At 40.8% G+C, this 21,609-nt stretch overlaps 1 pseudogene; it reads left to right on the forward strand.

Annotated features, from left to right (window-relative positions):
* Window positions 1-15,209: 15,209 nt before the first annotated feature.
* Window positions 15,210-16,448, forward strand: LOC143883008 (protein GIGANTEA pseudogene; annotated as a pseudogene).
* The last annotated feature ends 5,161 nt before the right edge of the window (window positions 16,449-21,609 follow it).

The raw sequence follows: 21,609 nt of genomic DNA on the forward strand, positions 1-21,609 counted from the left end.
GCGACTCTCTTAGTCTGAGTAGCCCTCCCCTCGTTTGTTTTTAAGACTTGCCCAGTCTTTTGGGATACCCTTAAACATTGTCATTTAGAGCCCCAATTTAGGGAGACAAGCTATGTCTCAGGTAAGTAAAGTCACATCCCTTTAAAGAGACATGCTTTGTCTCATAGAAAGATTACCTTTTAGGGAGGCGAGCTATGTCTCAGCGGAAAAGTCGAATCTTTTGGAGACAGGCTTTGTCTCATTGGTCATAATGTTCTCTGTGTTTAGGAGACTTGCCCAGTCTCACTAGCACCCTTATTTGTTTTCTCTTTCATAGGAGACAGGCCATGTCTCATAAACATTCAGTTGTCATCTCTCTTTTAGGAGACTAGCCTAGTCTCATTAGCCTCTTTCTCTCATTTTCAGTTTCAAGAGCCAGTCCTATCATCATAGGGGTTAGGATTCTATCCAGCCTCTCATCAAATCATGTGATTTTTATCCACTCTTGCAAGGTATAGGATGCTGTCCAACCCTTGCAAAGTCGTGATTCTGTTATTTTCTCCCGCAAAGCAAAGGATGCTGTCCAACCTTTGCGGGATATCAGGAGTCTGTCCTCCCCTTATGATGATAGGAATTTGTCCTCTTGAGTCAAAAACTCTTGAAAATTCAAAACATTCCAAAAAACCAAAAATCTCAAAAATCTTGAGTCATTGTGAGCATAGTTAGGAAATTCTGTTTCCGAACTACGTTGGCTTGATCCCTTTAAACAGGGTACGTAGTGCAGCTTAGGATTCATATCCCAAGTCCAGCCAAACCTTTAAAAATAAACATTTCAAATCTTCCAAAAATACAAAAATTCTTCAAAACCTTTTAAAAAAGATTTTATCCTAGAGTTAGGAGTCTATCTTAAATGCTTGGGGTGTTTTAGAGTTAGGAGGCTGTCCTGTTTTTGTATTGATATGGTGTGTCCTGTCGGGTGAGTGTCCCTAGAGTTAGGAGGCCTTAAGTTTATCGGTTAGACACTTAGTCGAACCGATGGCCAGGCTAGGAAGCATATAGCCAACCCATGGTTTTCTTTAGGATGCATAGCCTAGTTACACATAGGATGTAGGGCCCACCTGCATTAGCTTAAGGATAACCAACTTGCATTAGTTAGGGCATATAGAGAGTCCCAAAAATTACAACTCACATGAACTTAAGCAATTGCACAAGAAAGCTTTAAAAATCAGTCGAGTCTAGTGGATCGAGTCTAGGATAGCGGTTCTAGATGGTTAGGCATAGTAGTTTAGAATAGGGCATCGAACTACGTTGACTCTGATTCTTCCCGAGGCCGGGATACGTAGAGCAGCTGGGATGGAAGGCCATCTTGGTCCGAGTCAAGTCGCATTAGAGTTTTAGGATTCATCTTGTCCAGTCATGTATAGAGTCGATTTGTGTTATATGTTTTGCTATGTTTTCTTACTTTCATATACAGATGCTATACCTTTAGCTGTAGCATGCATGTGTTTGCGCACCAGAATTCAGACACCAATTAGGTATGACGCTCATAACTTAGCTCTTTAGGCTTGTCACTCAGAATCTAGTTACCCCTAGGTGACACTTATTTTATTTCTTTTGTGTGTGCTTATTATTCATATCCGAGACATGCATGATTAGATAGACGTCTTCTCGGAGATATTCGTTCTCATTTCATATGACTTTCGCCCAAAACTCTTCAAAATTAATAAATAAATGGCATAAGAGACCAGGTGTTTGCACTTGGGCGGATGAGGTGCTCTTTAGACCTTCTGAATTCGTAACCAGGCACGAACCTTCTTTTATATCTCTGGTTATCCGTTGCAACAGAGCATAGTATGGGATCCTTGGCCCACTTCCTTGGATGGCGACTCTTCTTTGTTTAAGGTACGCCTCGAATCTGGGCTAGTCCCCGAATCGAGAGGTATCTCACCTTTTATCGCCACTCATGCTGTGAGGGGGAGTTCTTTCGAGAGTTCCTTGGTAGAGCTCTCCATTCACGTGGATGATCCTTGAGACTGCTCGTGTGGGGCCTGTCCCACCGCCTCTCTATCAAGATCGGGGTCCACAGGCTGGCGACTCTGCTGGTGATATCTTTCGAGATATTGCCTAACTTTGTTAAAATGCCATTTGTTACTAATTTTGAAGAAATTTGGGCTAAAATCATTATAAATGGGAATTTAATCGCTTAGAATCCAGGGGCACCAAATAGGTGTTTAAAACAAGGGATTCACACGCTACACAGCATACATTATTTTGTCCTTTATTTTCTTTTATTGATTTTGCTATTATTGGCTTCACGGGATAGATACAATGGGTGCCACATGGGATGTCATTACCCTGTTGGTGCTGTTGTATTTATTTCCAAGCTATGCGCCAGTGCTGCAGTCGTAAACACTCGGTGTACTTGTGTTTACAGCAGCCGGTGAGCAATGAAGCATACTATATATAACACTCGGTGTACTTGTGTTATATACTTAAAGTATGGGTCATATGCATAGTACCCGATATATTGAGTCCGGAGCTCTACTTTCATTTTACATATATTTTGTACATGGATATATTTGTTGATTTAGTAAAACCCAATTAGGATCTGCATATGCTTATATATATTGCATTCATATAAGGACGAACATGTATTGCTTATACATGTTGGAGCCTAGATTTAGGAACCATATCCTATCCATAGATTATTGTAGCTCACCGTATGTGGCTACAACGCAGTCCTAGTACACTCACATGTCTGTCTTGAGTCAAGTGTCTTGACTCTGCGGGATTATATTTAGGGCCGGTGCCCCTGGTTAGGATATATATGTATATATCTATATTTTGATTATTAGATTAGAGCCTACTCATTAGTGAGGCTTCCTTATCTAATCAAATCAGTCATATCAGTCCGTTCTTCGGATCTAGACCCGACCAGTGGCTTTTACTTGCCCCTCTCATGGCCGTGACCTATCCTTTGATCTATTCATTGAGATTCTTGTCCATATATCTCTTGATTATAAGATCAGGACCTACTTTCTAGTAGCGATTCCTGGCTTGAATCAATCCATCGTGTATATTCATCTCTCAGATCTAAACCCAGCTAGTGGCTTCTACTTGTCACACTCATAGCTATGGTTTATTCCTTGACTCGATGATGATAAATTTTACCTGTTATTATCCTTCAACTGTTATTATCCTTCAAGTTCAAACTTCATTCATCCATTCTTTTGTTGTAAATTCATATTGTATTACTCAAATTGTTGTTTGCTTTGTCTTAGATATGGTCGATAGCTTGTCTGCTGTCTCTATGACCATAGTCTATCATTATTGATCTTCTCCATCGTACATTTTTGTCATCCATTCTTCCAGATTTAGATCCGGTCTATGATCTACTTTTGTCATTTTATGACTGTGGTCTCTTCCCTGAGTTTCTGATCATCTTTGATCATCAATGGAACATTTGATGTCGCCAATTTATCCTTTTTGTGATTAATGGTTAAGTTCATCCTTATTCATTGTCTATTCCAAGTTATTCTCCATTCCCTAATTATCCCATTCTATTCTTTGTATTTAGGTCAAATCATGGCGAATAATGTGTTGAAAGGCTGGATAAGCGAGACTATTAGGACTCTTCCGCGAGAATCTTCGGAAAGGAATATGGCTGATAGGTTCATCTGTACCTTCAATCATTTGAGTGTATCTGATATAAATTGGAAGTTTCTCCAAGCAGCCGCAGGATTTTGGGACCCTAATCTGCATGTTTTTCGATTTGGATCCTTCGAGCTTTGTCCTATATTTGAGGATTGGTGTGCTTTATTAGAACTCCCAACAGAGGGATTTTGGATACGATCTTCGAATATAGATTCCCCTCATTCTCTTTTTTGCAAGCTATTCAAAAATCAAACCGTTGATGCTCTTCCATGCTTAACGGATACATGTGTGCAAGTCCAAAACCTCATTACCATTTTTTCCAACAACGTCGATCCTACTAACTCCCGTTTTCAGAGTTGTCGACGCAATGCTTTGATTTTTACTGTCTTTGCACGATATGTCATTCGGAAAAACCCTCGTGTTGCTCCGTTAACCTTGTTAACCGTGGTAGATCAAATTAACGAAGGGAGGAACCCAATCCCCACCATGTTAGCAGAGACCTTCTTGGGACTAGATCTCATTGCTTCCCAAGAGATCAAAGACAATTTATGTGGGTGTGTCAAGTTGTTGTACGTCTGGCTTGGTGAAAAACTTCAAATTCTTCAGCGACAAAACCAAAATCCATATACCCTGAAGAATTTCCATACATGGAAACCAATAGCCAATCGACCCCAGTCCATTGATGAATGGCGCAATTGGTTACAACATGTAGAGGAGAGCCAGTTTCGTTGGGTAAGTCATTCGTGCTTTCAAATTTTTACCAGCACTTACCCACATCCGTTTGTTTACCTCATGGGTACCGAGAAATCTTCTTTTTATGCACCCATGCGATTTCTCCATCAGATTACGGGAATTCCATGTCCTCCCGGAATCATAGTCCCTCCTCTTTGTGAAGATCTCACTCCTGATCTCGTCCGATCCATTGTGGCTGCTTGGGGAAACAAAAATATGGAAAAGAGGTTCGGTTTATCTCGTAAAGTCCGACGTGGAGAAATATCGGAAGAGCCCGCAAGCAGAAGAGCTCGAATTGAGGAGCCGTGAAGATCCATATCATGTTTTGTTATTCTGATTTCTGCATTTCCCATTTTTGTCAGTCTGTTTATCCAGTTGCGATTAGAGATTAATATTTTTCATCGGTTGTAATCACAATTTGAATTTTAGTAATGAAAGTGTGTTTCTGTTTCTCTTGTTACTGTTTGATCATAATAGTTTATCTCGATTATCAAAAATTTAATCTAGTGTTTATATTTCCATAACAGGATTCTTGATTGAGTAGCCATTGCTCCTAAGAAAATCCTCGTTTCAAAATCAACCTGGTCCCGTCAATCCGCTGATTCCAGGCTGAGTCGATTTTCTTCCTCACCAATTTCTTTTACCTCCCCTGCATTACCTTTCTCTAATCTCCAGAAAATTCCTTCACCTGTCCAATTTGCACCTGAACCCATGGCGGAAAATGGAAATAATGCCCTTGACACCAATGAAATGATGAAAGTTATCTTGGTGCAATTGCGCACCATCAATGAAGAGATTGCCTGTCTAAAAACTGATAGAAGTTCTACTTCTAGAGAGAATGCCCCCCAGCATCCTTCAATCATACCTCCTCCACCTCCTATGATGAGCCGACCAGCAGTGTTCGCTGTTGAGGATGACCTTGAGGATGACAGTATGCGGAAGAGAATTGTCTCCCTCATCCGGAGAGAGCCGATAAGAGCAAAGCGATAACAGACAGAATGGATAGGCTGGCCCAAGAGATGGAGAATATAAAATTCCAAGGTCCGAAAAAGCTGAACATGGCAGATTTCATAATATATCCAGGAGTCACATTGCCTCCTAGATTTAAAGTACCAGACATGGATAAGTATGATGGGACAGGGTGTCCTCAAAGCCATCTGATGTCAGTGCTTCCGCTTTTACAACAGCACGGTCTCTCTCCGGAGCAGGTTGCTCTCTTATTTCCCCGATCTTTGATCGGAGTGGCTAAAAAATGGTTCTTGAGCCTAAAATCAGAAGAGATCCGAACCCTGGAGGATATCGCCAATAGGTTCGTCGAACAATTCTCCATGGAGGAGGGGATCGACGTAACCAAAAGAGATCTCAAAGCATTGAAGCAGGGCCATAATGAAACCTTTACTTCCTTCATCCGCAGATGGAGAAGGAAAGCCGCGCAGATGACTCATCGTCTGCCAGATGAGGAGCAAATCAAAATCGTGGTGAAGAACCTGTCGCCGCAATATTAGCACCACATGGCCATCTAGTACTTTCTTGATTTCAATCACCTCATCAAAACGGGAACCCAAATAGAAGATGCATTGTCTAAGGGTTTGAGATCGAGAGTTCCTTCTGATTCAAGAGAAGGAAAAAGACCTATGGTTACACCTAAGGAGGTTCATAATATGAATACTGCTCCGCCAGCACGGAGAGTAAATTTTGGTGAAGGTCGCCCGGAGAGAAAAGAGCCAAGACGATTTAACCCTTTGCCATATTCCTTGTCAGTGGCATTGAAGAAGCTGTTGAGGGATAAGAAAATTGAGTTGCTAGAACCTAGGGAGGCTCTGAATCCTCTCCCGACGTATTGGAGGAAGGATTACTACTCCGAGTATCATCAGAGTGTCGAACATCTGACTGATAGATGTATGGCCTTGAAACATAAGATCCAAGATATGATTGAGGCAAAGAAAATTTCTGTTGAAGCTCCTAATGTTACTCGCAATCCTTTGCCGACGCATGCCACCCCTCCACCAAATGTTTATGCAATCCTTACAGAGGAAGTTATTTTGGATTACTCCCATATCTGCGCAGTAATCTCTGAAGAACCATATGTGCTAAGATGGGAAGAGGAAGATGAAGATGCAGAAAATGAGAAGCCTTATGTACTGTCTGCTCGGGCTGGGGGATCTGCAGAATTTGCAGAATGTTCATATGTCCTCAGATATGAAGAAGAGAACAACGAAGAAGTCCCCTATGTTTTAAGGCTAGAGGATGAAGACTTATCACTTCTGGATGATCAATGTGATGAGCTCCGCCATGTTACACGTGGTGGACGAGTTTTCAAACCAGCTGAGCTCAGAGTCGAGAATCCGGCTGAAGTTGCAAGAGCTGGTGATAATCAGAAACAGAAACAGAGACTCGATGAAGAAGAAGATAACTTGTTGAATCAGCTAAAGAAAACCCAAGCTAATGTTTCAATTTGGGGTTTACCAGATGGCATCACCAAAGCACAGACAGGTTGTGCTTCGTGAGCTGAATTCATCCCAAGTATCAGTTGAGATTACTCCTGATGAACTGCTCAGTTTAGTGGCCGTGACAAGAGCTTCCCAGGATTTGTCTTTTACTGACGAAGACCTCCCTCCAGAAGGAAGAGATCATGTTCGCCCTCTCCGGATCACCATAATCTGTAACAAAAAGAGAGTGCCGGAAGTCCTAATAGATAATGGGTCAGCTTTGAATGTTTGCCCGTTAAGTACTGCCACTACTCTAGGGTTTGGACCGGGAGATTTCATACCATCTGAGCAGGGTATATTGGCATATGACGGCACTAGAAGAGATGTGATCGGGATATTGGCCACGGAAGTCGAGATTGGAGAGACTTTTGAAGTCGAATTTCAAGTGCTCGATATCAAAACCTCTTTCTTTCTTTTCCTGGGCCGACCTTGGTTGCATAAGGTCGGAGTTATTCCTTCAACATTACATCAGAAATTGAAATTCATCCGGAATAACAAAGTGGTTACAGTACGAGGAAATCCAGAGCCTGAAATTGGGCAGATAACTGCCGAATCAGTTGATGAAAGTGCCAAGGATGTCAGCTTGACAGGATTCTCACTAGAGGTCTCTACTATAACTATGAAGGAAGCCATGAATGAGGAAATCATGTTTTTATCAAGCACCAATGTTAGTGTCGCAAGGATGATGCAACGGTTTGGTTATATCCCGGGAGCTGGCCTGGGGAGAAACCTGCAAGGTCTGACTGAGTGGCCATTAATGAAGGCGATAAATGGATTATTCGGGTTAGGCTATCAGCCTACTCGAAAGGAAGTCCAAGAGAAGAAGGCTTACATGTTGAGATAGGCTACATGCCGCCGCCGGGGTTTCGAGTTTCTAATGGGACCGTTCAGCATGATCATGAATGGCAGATTCAGAAAGGAAGGGGCCGATTGTCCATTTTACGGTTTTTCTGAACCTTGGTATGATGAGATTGGGAAGAAGCTGCCGGGTCTAGAGATTTTCTTTGCAGACGAATTGCCGAAGAACTTTTTCTTTGAGCAGATTGCAGAGGCAACTGAATCAGAGAAATAAGACTCAGATTGGGTTGAGACATTTGAATCAGAGCTCCTAGAATCCTTGTTCCAAGTTGAGGCACCAGTCATTGCGATGATTGGAAGAGACACACCCTCCATTAACCCCAGAAACTCCATCACCCCAGCTGAAGGACCTCTGGATAACTGGACCTCGCAAGTTATACCCCAAGTATTCTTTCAGTATAGTCCAGTCCCTTCAAAAGAGTCAGTCATTTCAAAATTTGTGTCAGTTTCTGAGTCCGTCCCAGAGTCTGTCATTTCTAACTTTTCTTTTGATGCAGGTACTGTAGAGGTCGGGTCTACTCTTGGAGTGGGTGGCGAGTCTGTCCCTGGTGGCGTCAAGTCCGAGTCTGAGGACGTCTCCATTGATGTTTCGTCTGTACATATTTCCCGTTGTGTCGATACTGATGTCGACTTATTTTTTCATTCTGTTTCAGAGTCTGTAAAGCCCGCTGTGGGCTATTTTACTGATGTAATCATTGATTCTGATGAAATAAAAGACTCGTTTGCTTATATTCCTGTACTTGTCTCTTTTGCTAATTCTGCTTCTAAACCTGATCAAGTAACTACTAATAATAATCAAGACTCCTCCTCTAAGGAGGAAGCCGACGATACTCCCCTTCAAATCAAACATATGATTCAACAGGAGGAGAGTCACCGAGCTAAACCACTTGAAGAGGAAATTGAAACCGTAAATATAGGTGATGAAACCTTAATTCGGGAAATACGAATTGGCAAAATTTTATCTCCTGAGGAGCGCGAAGAATTAATCACCTTGCTAAAAGAGTTTAATGAGGTTGTTGCTTGGTCTTACGACGGTATGCCGGGATTGAGCGAGGACATTGTCCAACACAAATTACCTCTAATCCCTGGCATCAAGCCGAAGAAGCAAAAACTTCGAAAACTTAAAACAGAATGGGAGTTGAAAGTTCATGATGAGGTTAAAAAGTTACTGGAAGTGAAATTCATCGAGGTAGTTGAATTCCCAGAATGGCTTGCAAATATTGTACCGGTGCCCAAAAAGGACGGGAAAGTCAGGATGTGTGTCGATTTCAGAGATTTGAACAAGGCAAGTCCGAAAGACGATTTTCCACTTCCGAACATCGATCTCCTTGTTGACAATACCGCTGGACATGCACTCTTATCCTTTATGGATGGATTCTCAGGGTATAACCAAATCAAAATGGCGCTTGAGGATATGATGAAGACGACATTTATTACTCAGTGGGGGACATATTGCTACAGAGTTATGCCGTTTGGACTCAAGAATGCTGGTGCCACCTATCAGAGGGCTGCGACAACTCTTCTTCATGACATGATTCATAAGGAGGTCGAGGTCTATGTAGATGACATGATTGTTAAGGGCAAAACTCGGCCAGAGCATACAATCGCTTTGAGAAAGTTCTTCGAGCGAATCCGAAAGTTTCAGCTTCTCTTGAACCCTAATAAATGTGTATTTGGGGTCACATCAGGAAAGTTGCTCGGATTTATGGTCAGTGAGAGAGGAATCGAAGTAGACCCTCAGAAGATCAAGGCAATCCAAGAAATGCAACCACCAAAGACAGAAAAGCAAATTCGTGGATTCCTTGGCAAAGTGCAATACTTGAGAAGATTCATATCTCATTTAACTATGATGTGTGAACCCATCTTCAAGTTATTGAAAAAGAATTCCTCCAAGAGATGGAATGAAGATTGTCAGGAAGCATTTGAAAAGGTCAAGCAGTGCTTGTCCTTGCCTCCTGTCCTGTCCCCAGTCATTCCTGATCAACCATTATTGATGTATTTGTCCATCACGGATACAGCAATGGGTTGTATGCTTGCTCAGCAGGAGGCAGGGTCTAAGAAAGAAAAGCCCATCTACTACATCAGCAAGAAAATGCTAGAGTATGAAATCAAATACACTGTTTTGGAAAAGACGTGTTTAGCATTGGTTTGGGCGACTCAAAGGCTTAGACATTATCTTCTCTCGAACAAGATATTTTTGTTTTCACAGATGGATCCGTTGAAGTATTTGTTCGAAAAACCCGCTCTTACTGGAAGAACAGCTAGATGGTTGCTATTGTTGTCTGAGTTTGACATCACTTATGTCACTCAGAAATCAATTAAGGGACGGGTCATTGCTGAGCAGTTGGCTGATGCTCCTGTTGAGGAGAATGCTTTTCTGAATGTTGATTTTCCTGATGAAGAGATCATAGACATTGAAGAAGAGATTCCGAGTTCCAAGTGACTTATGTACTTTGATGGAGCTGTCAATAATCATGGTCAAGGAATAGGGCCAGTTTTGGTATCTCCAAAGAAAGAGTACATCCCGATATCCATCAAGTTGCAATTTGAATGCACCAACAATATGACAGAATATGAAGCATGCATCGCAGGACTTGAGGCAGCTTTGGCTTTGCGAATTCAAGACATCGATGTATTCGGAGATTCAATCCTGATCATTTGTCAAATAAATGGAGATTGGAAAACAAAAGAGGCAAGGTTGATCTCATATCACACTTATCTTGCATCTCTGGTCGGAAAGTTCAGGAATGTCGCCTTTACTCATCTGTCGAGAACAAGGAATCATTTTGCTGATGCTTTAGCCGCTTTGGTGTCAATGTTAGATATTTCCGCGACAATGGAGGTTTAGCCTTTAGCTGTGAGGTTGCAATGGGCTCCCGCTCATGTGAATGTGATAGAGATATCAGCAAGATGTCCGGACGGAAAGCCGTGGTATACAGACATTAGAAATTTCATTTCAGGCAAGGGGCATCCGCCTGAAGCTTCCAGCAAAGAGAGGAAAACTCTTCAGAAGTTTGCTACCAATTTCATCATCTGTGGTGAAGAATTGTACAGAAGATTGTTTGATGGGATACAACTTTTGTGTGTGGATGAAGATCAGGCTGCAGAGCACATAGAGCAAACACATGAAGGTGTTTGTGGCCCTCACATGAACGGTAAAATGTTGTCAAGGAAGATCCTTAGACTCGGTTTTTATTGGCCCTCAATGGAAACAGATTGTTTCGCATTCGTGAAGAAATGTCATAAATGCCAAGTCTATGCGAATCTTATTCATGTGCCTCCGTCAGAGCTACATTCTATGACCTCTCCATGGCCATTCTCAGTATGGGGGATTGATATCATTGGAAAAGTCTATCCTAAATCGTCAAGTGGACACGAGTACATCTTGGTGGCCATTGATTACTTCACGAAATGGATAGAAGCTGCTTCGTATGCTTCCATAACTTTCAATACAGTTGCGAAGTTCATCCGGGCAAATATCATTTGCAGATACGGAGTACCTCATGAATTGATTTCAGCCAATGGATCTCACTTCAAGAAAGAGGTAGTACACCTATGCGAAGAGTTCAAGATCAAGCATCACAAGTCATCTCCTTACAGACCTCAGACCAATGGGGCTGTAGAGGCAGCAAACAAGAACATCAAGGTCATAATCAGTAAGATGATCGAGACTTATAAGGACTGGTCGAACAAACTTCCTTTTGCCCTGTGGGCTTACAGGACATCGATTAGATCCTCTACAGGTGTAACTCCATACTCTCTAGTATATGGAATGGAAGCAGTCCTCCTTGTTGAGCTAAGAATCCCGTCCCTAAGGGTAATGATGGAAGCAAATCTGCCAGAGTCTGAGTGGGCAAGAGCCAGACATCAAGAATTGCATATGATCGATGAAAAGAGGCTGAGAGCCTTATATCACATCCAAGGGTATCAGAGAAGAATCGAAAGAGCCTTCAACAAGAAAGTCATGGTCCGAGACCTAAAACTAGGAGATCTCGTCTTGAAGTCTTACCGGGCACCAATATTTGATCCCAGAGGAAAGTTCAGACCAAACTGGTCTGGTCCTTACCTTGTTGATGAAGTCCTGCCTGGAAAAGCCGTTAGACTCCTCAATGAAAATGGAGAAAAATTAACAGAACCTACAAACCTGGACCAACTAAAAAAGTACTATGCTTAGATACACCAGGAGGCCGTCTTTGATCAATCAGAGCTCAAAAGCCAACAACCTCAAAGTCAAAAACCATTTGCAAACACTTTGGGCCTAAATAAAAAAAAAATCCTTCATTCTTTGATAAACTCAAACCAGGGGCATCTTTTATGACTTGCGTCATAAAAGATAATAACCTGAACTACGTCATGACCTGATCCCTCTCTACAGGGTACGTAGGTAGCCTGATCAATTCAGGTTCGATCAAATCCTTCAAATCTTCAAAAAAAAGAAAGAAACAAAACAAATCATCCTTGAAACCCAAAAGGGCGAACTACGCGGACCTGATTCCCATTTCTCTGGGGATACGTAGGCAGTCTGGAGGGCCAGATTCGGTCAAAATACAACAAATACATGAAAACTTACCAAAGGTTAACATGTTTGAACCTAAGCTTACCTAAAGTCCTTCTGGTGTACTTAAGCCCAGGTTTGTAGAGAAACAGAAAGAAAAATAAAAAGTGATGGAGTCTTAGACCCACTAGACTAAAAACCCGCAAGGGCGGTCTAGGCAAAAGTTAAGGTCATTTCGCCCGCTAAGCTGAAAACCCGAAAGGGCGGCTTAGGCAAAAATTAGGGTGCTGAACCTGCTGGATGGAAAATCTGCAAGGGCAGACAGTCCAGGCAAAAATTAAGGCATGCGGTCCGCCAAATCGAAAACCTGAAAAGGTGATTTGGTCATGGCAGTGACTTCATAAAGGACAAAACCTCTGTAAGCCAGCAAGACTTTCATTTCTTTGGTGGCACTACTCCAAAGTTTGAGTGAGCGCCAACAGAAGTTCTTCTGACACTTTCTAAGCTAAGGAGGTTAAGACTAAGCAATCCAAAGGGATAATAACCATGATGGAATCTTTCTCATTATTTCATTGAGAATTTGCCTCATTATCCCCGGCGGAGTTTCTACTCGCAATTGAAATTTGTAATAAAAAAATCAAGCATTCGAAGAAACCATATTCTCCCTGAGAGCATCCACCCCGAGTGAAGAAACAATTTTCTCCCTGAGAGCATTCACCCCGAGTGAAGAAACCATATTCTCCCTGAGAGCATCCACCCAGAGTGAAGAAACCATATTCTCCCTGAGAGCATCCACCCCGAGTGAAGAAACCATATTCTCCCTGAGAGTATCCACCCCAAGTGAAGAAACCGAATTATCCCAGAAAACATCAACACTGAGCAAAATATCTGAGTTCTCTTTGAAAGCATTCACTCCAAGCATGGAACCCAAATTCTCCTGAGAGTTTTTCGTCCTGAACGAAAAATCTAAATTTTCCTTGAATATTGTTCGCCCCGAGCGTAGAAAGAACCAAGACCCCTGAGGCAACCTTCCCAAATGTAGACCCCTGAGGCATCTCTTCCATCTGAAGACCCCTGAGGCAACCCTTCCATCTGAAGACCCCTGAGGCAACCCTTTCCAAATGAAGACCCCTGAGGCATCACTTCCATTTAAAACCCCTGAAACATCCATTCCATATCACAACCCTTGAGGTATCTGATCCTTCCAAAAGTCCAATATTCACAAAATCAACTCCTTCATTCTTCTTTCTCTCCAATCAATTTTGGGCCAGTCAAAATGTGTTGTCTGTTCAGCTTTGACATTCGCACGACAAGCACGCTCTGCCAAAGAGGGGCATCTGTAGACACCCCATTTTAACCGTGCCCTAAACCCTCCAAGTTTGAGCAAAACCCCACCAAATTAATCAGCTAGGGTCCCAAAATTCACCCTAAGCTAGGTTAAAGCCCCAGCTAGGTCCCTGCAAAATTTCGTCAAAATCCGAGCGCGTTTGCCTTGCGAACGAGTTGAGCAAAGTCGTAGTACAAGTTCACAGAAGGGGGTGAATTATCCTGGAACGGTGCCAAACCTGGGCCGAATAGGACACGTAATTCCGCGCGCCTCATCATTTTTTCACGCGCTCATCCAAAAGCCGCGCGCCTTATCAAATTTTAGTGCCAATATCAATTCCAAAAATAACCTATAAAAACCCATTTTTAGCCTCATTTCTAAAAAAAGGAGATACAAATCTTCGTTTAGAGAGAGAGAGCGAGAATCATAGAGAGAGAGAGTGGATCTCGCCATTTTTCTTCTTCTCTGGTCAAGATCCGGTGAAATTTCGATCAAAATTCCGGCCAATCTACCTTCTACAGCAAGCGTAAGTTCCGATCAAGTCTGATAAACCTGTGTTTCAAGCTTTTCTTTTCTGTTTCATCCTCTTCTCCGATCGGTTATTGATAGAGCTCCGATGAGCTTCGGCTATTTCCTCATCTCCAGCATCTTCTTCGGCGATATTACCGGAGTTCCGGCCTGCAAATTTTAATCCATCTTCTTCTCTCTTAAATGTCATTTTCCTTGTTTTAGCAAAATCGAAACCCTAAATCATTTTTCTAGATCGAAACCTTGAGCTTTTCATTCTAAACCCTAACATCTTTAAAAATCTAGATCTGTTCTCTTATGATGTGATTCGGTTCATTTTCTTCATTTAGATCATAGGAATTTCATATCTGTAATCGCTAGCCTCATAACAACCAGCTGGTTCGTCTTCTTCATTATCTTCTATTAAAAAAAAAGGTGAAAATTCGGCAAGCCGAGGAATCAAGAAGAAGGAGAGGTAGATTTTAGATATGAAATCTCAGATCTAGTAGTAGAGGAGATCTGTGATCTCAAATGAAGCAAGTGTGAGCATTCCTCTGCAATTTTAAAGCAATTTTCAGAGAAGAAGAAAGGAATTGCCTATATTTTGCATCTTGTGCAAGCAATCACTTCAATTACAAGTAAGTATCTAATTACTGTTAAATATTTCAGAATTTATAGTTGCTGAGTGTTTCCTCCATCTTATTTTTGAGATTTCTCATTTCCATATTGTGTTATTCCATAGATATAGATGCTGATGAATATTCATAAGAATTTGTGATAAATTTCTGAAATTCATTTGAATGGAATTGAATTCATACCAAAAGTTGTTTTAATTTTATCTTTACATGTTCAAAGTTGATTTTTTTTTATCTCTCCCTAATTATATCTACTTCATATGTTGAAATTTGAATTCATTTATTACTGTGCATTGAACAGAAGTTTTGTTATGGTGAAATGATTATATTCCATTTGCTTGATTTGCTCTGTTTCAATGAATATTCCTTTTAAAAAATAATAATAATAATAAAAATTTCTTGAAATTGCTCTAGTAGATGTCCAGTTGTATAGGGTTTTGAAATTGGTATGAAGTTGAAATTCTGAGGCATTTAGTTGAGCGCTTGGAATTGCAAGAATTCTGTGAGATTGGTTCAGTTTTGTGAATTTTTCAGTTGATTTAATTGGAAGAGAGATTTCCATATAGATTCTTCATGTCGGCCTCATGTGAAAGGTGGATAGATGGTCTGCAATTCTCATTTTTGTTCGGGCCTCTTCCACAAGATGCACAGCAGAGACAGGCACAAGTTATGGCCTATGTTGAATATTTTAGTTAATTCACCTCAGAACGATTCCCATATGACGTAGCTGAGCTAATTCAGAATTGTTATCCGTCCAAAGATATCTGCCTCTTGGATGAAGTATTGGCAATCTTTGTTCTTCATCACCCAGAGCATGGCCATGCTGTTGTTCATCCAATTCTCTCATGTATAATTGATAGGACATTGGTGTACGATAAGAATGACCCTCCCTTTAGTTCGTTCATTTCTTTAGTCAGAACGAGCAGTGAGAAAGAATATTCAGAACAATGGGCTCAGGCGTATGGGGAGATTTTATGGTATTAACTCACTACAATCGCCCAATTTATAAGGCTGAGCATCAGAATAGTGAAACAGAAAGGAGTAGTAGTGGAAGTCATGCTACAACAAGTGACTCTAGGGAATGGGAGGCCTGCCAATCAGTTCTACAAGAAAATGAGAGGAAACCATTAAGGCCTTTATCACCCTGGATTACTGATATATTGCTCGCAGTACCATTGGGTATTACAAGTGACTATTTTCGTTGGTGTGGTGGAGTGATGGGCAAATATGCAGCTGGTGGAGAACTCAAGCCGCCGACGACTGCTTGTGGTCGTGGCTCTGGAAAGCATCCTCAGCTTATGCCATCGACTCCAAGATGGGCTATTGCAAATGGAGCTGGTGTTATATTAAGTGTTTGTGATGAAGAAGTTACCCATTATGGGACTGTAAATTTAACAGAAGCTGCTGTTCCTGCACATTTTCTTCCTCCTCCAACAACCGCTTTAGATGAGCATCTAGTTGCTAGATTGCTAGCTCTTGAGCCATATGCACGCTTGTTTCATCGTTACTATGCCAGTGCTACTCCAAGTGCCACACAAAGGCTTCTACTTGGGCTTCTAGAAGCACCGCCATCATGGGCTCCTGATGCACTTGATGCTGCTGTGCAACTTGTTGAACTCCTTAGGGCAGCTGAGGATTATACATCTGGCATGAGGCTTCCTAGAAACTGGTTGCATCTGCATTTCTTACGTGCAATTGGGACCGCAATGTCCATGGGATCTTGGATTTTTAAAGCGATGGCGATGAAGGCGATAGCCCAAGCCCATCCATAGGGGACTCTCTTAGTCTGAGTAGCCCTCCCCTCGTTTGTTTTTAAGACTTGCCCAGTCTTTTGGGATACCCTTAAACATTGTCATTTAGAGCCCCAATATAGAGAGACAAGCTATGTCTCAGGTAAGTAAAGTCACATCCCTTTAAAGAGACATGCTTTGTCTCATAGAAAGATTACCTTTTAGGGAGGCGAGCTATGTCTCAGTGGAAAAGTCGAATCTTTTGGAGACAGGCTTTGTCTCATTGGTCATAATGTTCTCTGTGTTTAGGAGACTTGCCCAGTCTCACTAGCACCCTTATTTGTTTTCTCTTTCATAGGAGACAGGCAATGTCTCATAAACATTCAGTTGTCATCTCTCTTTTAGGAGACTAGCCTAGTCTCATTAGCCTCTTTCTCTCATTTTCAGTTTCAAGAGCCAGTCCTATCATCATAGGGGTTAGGATTCTATCCAGCCTCTCATCAAATCATGTGATTTTTATCCACTCTTGCAAGGTATAGGATGCTGTCCAACCCTTGCAAAGTCGTGATTCTGTTATTTTCTCCCGCAAAGCATAGGATGCTGTCCAACCTTTACGGGATATCAGGAGTCTGTCCTCCCCTTATGATGATAGGAATTTGTCCTCTTGAGTCAAAAACTCTTGAAAATTCAAAAACATTTCAAAAAACCAAAAATCTCAAAAGTCTTGAGTCATTGTGAGCATAGTTAGGAAATTCTGTTTCCGAACTACGTTGGCTTGATCCCTTTAAATAGGGTACGTAGTGCAGCTTAGGATTCATATCCCAAGTCCAGCCAAACCTTTAAAAATAAACATTTCAAATCTTCCAAAAATACAAAAATTCTTCAAAACCTTTTCAAAAAGATTTTATCCTAGAGTTAGGAGTCTATCTTAAATGCTTGGGTGTTTTAGAGTTAGGAGGCTGTCCTGTTTTTGTATTGATATGGTGTGTCCTGTCGGGTGAGTGTCCCTAGATTTAGGAGGCCTCAAGTTGATCGGTTAGACACTTAGTCGAACCGATGGCCAGGCTAGGAAGCATATAGCCAACCCATGGTTTTCTTTAGGATGCATAGCCTAGTTACACGTAGGATGTAGGGCCCACCTGCATTAGCTTAAGGATAACCAACTTGCATTAGTTAGGGCATATAGAGAGTCCCAAAAATTACAACTCACATGAACTTAAGCAATTGTACAAAAAAGCTTTAAAAATCAGTCGAGTCTAGTGGATCGAGTCTAGGATAGCGGTTCTAGATGGTTAGGCATAGTAGTTTAGAATAGGGCATCGAACTACGTTGACTCTGATTCTTCCCGAGGCCGGGATACGTAGAGCAGCTGGGATGGAAGGCCATCTTGGTCCGAGTCAAGTCGCATTAGAGTTTTAGGATTCATCTTGCCCAGTCATGTATAGAGTCGATTTGTGTTATATGTTTTGTTGTGTTTTCTTACTTTCATGTATAGATCCTATACCTTTAGCTGTAGCATGCATGTGTTTGCGCACCAGAATTCAGACACCAATTAGGTATGACGCTCATAACTTAGCTCTTTAGGCTTGTCACTCAGAATCTAGTTACCCCTAGGTGACACTTATTTTATTTCTTTTATGTGTGCTTATTATTCATATCCGAGACATGCATGATTAGATAGACGTCTTCTCGGAGATATTCGTTCCCATTTCATATGACATTCGCCCAAAACTCTTCAAAATTAATAAATAAATGGCATAAGAGACCAGGTATTTGCACTTGGGCGGATGAGGTGCTCTTTAGACGTTCCGAATTCGTAATCAGTCACGAACCTTCTTTTATATCTCTGGTTATCCGTTGGAACAGAGCATAGTATGGGATCCTTGGCCCACTTCCTTGGATGGCGATTCTTCTTTGTTTAAGGTACGCCTCGAATCTGGGCTAGTCCCCGAATCGAGAGGTATCTCACCTTTTATCGCCACTCATGCTGTGAGGGGCACTTCTTTCGAGAGTTCCTTGGTAGAGCTCTCCATTCACGTGGATGATCCTTGAGACTGCTCGTGTGGGGCCTGTCCCACCGCCTCTCTCTCAAGATCGGGGTCCACAGAAACTACTAACATCTATGGCTTCTGTTTAAATGGTTTAAGAATTACATTCTTACTGAAAATTTCAGATGTTTTGAAAATTTTCATGGTTTGTTTTAATTAAAATCAATTTTTAAAGGATTTTATCAATTTGAGGCCAGATTGTTGATTTACAAAGCAACACATAGCAAATCTATTCCAATTAAGTTCGAATTTTTACAAAAACTTCCTCATAACTAGATAAGGTTACAGTAACACTCTCATAATTAATAAGTTGATTTACTATCGTAATCCGATTTTATTAGATTTAGTCCAGATTGTATGAATTACAAAATAAGCCATAGCAAACAAATTCTAAATTAATCCAAACTTCTACAGTATCAAGATAATCATGACAGAAAACTACTGTAAAAACTTCATTAATTTTTATTCTGATTTGGTATCAAATAAAAGTCACACAAAATCTGGATAGTTTGGAAGAATTAATCGAAAGGCATTGAAATTCCAAGGGTAGGCCCGAGTACTTTTCTAATGGAACCTTATGAGGAGGTAAAATTTAGGTTACTAACAAGTTTTAATCTTTTGAAAACTATAACTCAAATTTGAAAATTAAGAGATCAAAAATGAAAATCAAGCACATAAGTTAAATCCTAAGTGCAATGCAAATATAAAGCAAGAGATAAGGGAGAATGCACCCGAGATTTAAAGTAGTTCGGTCCTCCAACCCGAGGCCTACTCTACTCCACCAACCAAACCCGTTGATGGCTTCACTATTTGATCTTCTTAACTTCGGCGAAGATCGGTGCCGATTACAATTCTAATTGCCTTTAACCTTGGTGGCAATCCTCACCACGGAGAGTGGGCTCCGCTTCTCCGAACACTCGCCCGAATACAATCGTCTTGAATAAAGAAAGAAAGAACAAAAAATCCCTCACAAGGGTTTACAAGGTTTGTAAAAGATGTACAAATTGAAGCCTATGATCCAAATCCTAATTCTAGACGATGAGAGGCATAAACAAGCTTGATTCACTCTTAGGATATTCCAATAGGTTTTTAGAGTGTTAGGATTGATGATTGGGAAGTTTAGAATACCCATATATATAGAAAACCCAAATATGACCGTTTGAGGGGCATAGTGGTAAATCTGGCAAAATCCCCAACGGTCATAATTTTGTTCCTGTTATAGTGGTCTCGGAGTTCCGAGAGATTTTCTCGGAGTTCCGGGAATACAAACAGAAGATGGAAAAATGCTACTGGACCGTTTCTCGGAGCTCCGAGAATTATCTCGGAGTTCCGAGAAGCCTATTTCCAGCAGATTTTCAATTCTGTTTCTTGGGCTTCCCACTCTACACCAAACTGGGATTGTTATGAGGGTTCCAAAGTGTTGGAACACCACAAGGACAATCTTTTAAACATTTTAGGGTGTGTGTTTATTTACTTTATTTATGCCTCTAAGCACCTAAACTAGGATTGGATCTTTACATTCTAAAACGACTTCGATCTTCAATTGCGATGCTTCAAGTCTTCATGCGTCATGGATCTTCGATGTCTTTGGCCTTCCTAATGCGGTCCAATGAGAGCTTCTTGGCCTTAATCAAAGCAATCTTTTCTTAATACAATCATGATCTACAACTTAGACATTCAAACACATTAGTGATATAAAATCACTTGTGTATTGGAATCATCAAAATAAGATGGGAATGCCAAGGTGGGAACCATTGGGCTTACAATCTCCCCCTTTTTTATGATGACAAGCACAAGAGATTTTCCAATAAAAGCATACATATATTTCCTTACAGTAGATTTTCCCCCCCTTTGGCATCAATAAAAAAGATGGGGTAAAAGAAAATCAAAGGGATAAAAGTTTCAATTTTAAGCTCCCCCTTTTTCAAGAAAAAAGACAAACATAGAACTCCCCCTATTTAGAGTTTTTATTCAACACAAGAAGGGATATTTAAATAACCATAAAAAAATATTCAATTTTAAGTTCAAGCCCCTAATCAAAAAACATATATGAAGAGAATCATATGGGGGCTTTGGGAATCCAAGCTTTCTTGGTTCCATCACAATCCCTAATCTTATATGCACATTGGAATTGGTAGTGACCATTAATTCCACAATAATGGCATCTAACATGAGGGTTATATAGACTAATCCTATCATAAAATACATGATTAGGTCTATGACTAGCCTTTTTCAAGATTATGTCAATAATTTTATCACCATTTAAGAATCCATGGAGACATAATCTTAACCTTTCATTTTCATTATGAAGATGGGTTATTTGATTTAGAAAATCATTAGTGTCATCTTCATAAGATTTGGAAGAGCTTGCCACATTATGAAATTGTACTAATTGGCAAGATTTCTTATCCAAAATACCCTTAAGGGTTTTAATCTCAAGTTTAAAATTTTCAATTTGTGCTTGAGATTTAGATATGGAAGAAGATGACTCATTTTTCAAAACATCAAGTTCATTTTCTAATTTTGAAATAGATTTTTTAAGAACTTTATTTTTTGAAATTTGAGAATGCAAAGTAATGCACAATTCATCATAAGATATGTTTCCACTATCACTACTTGATGAATTACACGAGGGGTTGGAATTTACCTCATCTTCATGGGTGAGTGCCATGAAGCAAAGATCATCCTTATTAGCTTCCCCTTCACTTGAGCTTTTTCCCGAAGTGCTAGAAGCATCACAGGCGGCTACAAGACCCTTGTTCTTCTTCCAATCCTTCTTCTTTCCCTTGTACTTCGAGGAAGATGAGTTGAGAAGAGGGCACTCCGGTCTTTTGTGTCCCGTCTTCTTACAATTAGAGCATCTTATTCCTCCTTCTACTTCACTTTCTTCTTTCTTCTTCTTTTTATCCTTTTTGTGCTTCTTTGTCCATAAGCTTTTGAATTTTCTCAAAGCTTCTTCTTCATCAGTATCCGCCTCATTTGAGGAAGATGAGTCCGCTTTCACCTTGAGTGCTAAGGATCTACTCTCCTTTTCTTTCTCTTTTGGCTTCTTCTCCTCTTGTCGGCTAGTGAGGAGCATCTCATGAGTGATAAGAGATCCTACAAGCTCCTCAATAGTTAGCGTTTTGAGATCCTTTGATTCTTGTATGGCAGTG

Source organism: Tasmannia lanceolata, unplaced genomic scaffold (genome assembly GCF_043159265.1).
Source record: "Tasmannia lanceolata isolate RefF3 unplaced genomic scaffold, GAP_Taslan_0.1 ptg000008l, whole genome shotgun sequence".
Lineage (NCBI taxonomy): Eukaryota > Viridiplantae > Streptophyta > Magnoliopsida > Canellales > Winteraceae > Tasmannia > Tasmannia lanceolata.